Genomic DNA, 2,500 nt, shown 5'->3' with positions numbered 1-2,500 from the left:
TTCGTATAATGTGCTCAGAGATTTCCAATTAGTGATATGGTAATGAATACCAAAGTTAATGAATATCGACTCCTTCGGCAAGTCTTTACGGCGGCCATCGCCTGCGGGAGGACAGGCCGCTCCGCCCCACTAAATCCAGCGCGGCGGAAATAGTGAGCCGAGCAAAGGACGCGCACGATAATGAAGCAGATAGTGAGAGGAAGGATTTCTCTGCCGGCGGCCGTTCATCATCGCTAATATAATGAAGCTCGTCATATTTCACTCGGCGGTACTGAACAGCTGCTAAAGCTTCGGGCTCGTCGGCGGCGAAGCCCTTTTTGAAATGTATTTCGAGTTGCGAATCGACGCGACCGGAGCCTAATGGCTGAAAGTGCTCTCTTGGGCCTCCTGAAATGGATATATTTAGGGCTCTGAGGTAGTGATATTCAATGTGACGAATATAATATACGTTGATTATATTGGTGATATGATGATTAGGGATACTGAAAATTAACCCATGAAGATATATATCGAGTTAGTAGTAATGACGATTGTAATATCGACGATGATATCACAGCAACGGTATTCTAACGATACCATCGGCTTTGAATACCTCACCGCACGCTCGCCTCCATAAAGACGCCACAACGAACCCATAAAACCCTCGAAATCCCCATGAAAAATAAAAAAGAAAGAGAACGAAAGAAAATAAAAAAGAATTTCCATAAGCCTCTTCGAATTGAGTTTTATTTCCGAAAAACGAAAAGAAAAACCATGCAAATCCTCTTTCGCTCCCTCTGCATCGCCTAAGTTATTCCTCCGCCGCTGTTGCGTCATTCGCTGATTAACTGAGGCGAGCGTCGGCGGCCGACGCACCCGGAGTCCCTCGCGTGCTCTGACCTTTCGCGTGTGCGTTGGGGAAACGCTCAGGAAATGCACTTACATGATAAAATTCACCCCCCCCCCCTCACGCACACATTCTTCCCTTCGCGCAGCCTAGGAAGGAGAGGCAAGCAAAGAAGTAATGATAATGACAATGATCATGAAGGTGGCACAGCTCACCGGTAGAGCGCTGGCTTTGCAATTGCATGTTCCTGGGTTCGCGCCCGGCTGCCCCTCTCAGTCCACTCAGCTGTGAATGAGCGCTGGTATGCTGACGTCAGCATACTAGGGTCAAAGTCGGGGCGGAAAGGAACCGGCCACCCTACCGCATCGTCCCGCGGTTTAATAGGCATGTTTCTCTTCAAAACATGTCCTTTACGTCCACATGGATATGAGACCAACTTTTTTTTTTAATGATTATCATAATAAAAATAACAATACTACTACTACTAATAATAATAATGATAATGGTTATAATAGTAATAATAGTGATATCAATGATAATAATAATAATGATGATAATGATATTAATAATAGATAAACCAAAAGAAAAGTGATATATTAGTCTTCTAAAAATCTCGGAGCTACACAGCTCTTTGCCCAATTCTCTAACCCAAAACCTTCCGCCGCGGGCATTATGGCGACTCGGGAGAGAAAACGTACGTCAGTGGCGACAGCAGAAATGAGTCGGGTATCGAAATGTTAAAATCCTCAATGCGCTGCTGATGGTTCCTCCGGCAGAGAATTATCGAAGGGTATAATGGCCGCAGAAGGGCGATATAGATGCCAGGATTGTGGTCTCGGATTTCGAGTTTCAATTACGGTTTTTCTTGTTGCTCAATAAGGAGCAATAGGGCGAAAGGGTGGGGGGGGGGAGGGCAGGGGGGATTTAACCTTTCGGCTTACTGGGTTTATGCTCTGTTCACCGTGATCGACATGGAGGGAGGGGGTAGTGGGAAGGGGGATATCGGAACAGAAATTCTGTAGTAATAGAGTCCTGGGAATCAGGCTCCGATTTTTGCGCAACATTTTCACGGTTGAATTCCATGTGGAGGAATGCGTCCCGATTGTATGTTTGGAGACTACAGAATGTATTCAAGGAAACGTTTATAAAGTTTACCGTCTCATGATGTGTCCTAATTCAGGATTCTACTGTCAAACATAAACACAACTTAATGTTAATTAGACGACAGCTGTGCCTGTGTCGAGCAAGCGAGCGAGCGAGCGAGCGAGAGAGAGAGAGAGAGAGAGAGAGAGAGAGAGAGAGAGAGAGAGAGAGAGAGAGAGAGAGAGAGAGAGAGAGAGAGAGAGAGAGAGAGAGAGAGAGAGAGAGATATGGGGGGAGAAATGGATAAAGAAAAAGAAAGAGGGGAGTTTCATTACGAGACCCGAGAGGGATTGTGTGGCAGAGTTAGTAGATGATTTGAAAAGGCTGAAAGGACGCCTGGATCCCCTGCGATTTATAAAGGCCCGGAGTCGAAACTAGCACAGTACCTCGGGCGAGACCACACGACCCCAGTGTCACTTTCTCAGCCCTTGAAAATCACACCACAAATGCACGTTGCAGCACTCCAGCAAAACAAACTGCGTCTTCTCCCGCACAGACTTCACGCTAACAAATGGCAGGAAACACGAAACG

At 46.2% G+C, this 2,500-nt stretch overlaps 1 protein-coding gene across 1 annotated transcript in view; it reads right to left on the bottom strand.

Annotated features, from left to right (window-relative positions):
* Positions 1–2,500, bottom strand: part of LOC138865442 (uncharacterized) — a 169,581-nt gene that overhangs the window by 166,701 nt on the left and 380 nt on the right. The window lies entirely within an intron of this gene.

The sequence above is a fragment of the Penaeus vannamei genome, chromosome 2 (assembly GCF_042767895.1).
Source record: "Penaeus vannamei isolate JL-2024 chromosome 2, ASM4276789v1, whole genome shotgun sequence".
Classification (NCBI taxonomy): domain Eukaryota; kingdom Metazoa; phylum Arthropoda; class Malacostraca; order Decapoda; family Penaeidae; genus Penaeus; species Penaeus vannamei.
This window is presented reverse-complemented; position numbering and strand designations above follow the sequence as displayed.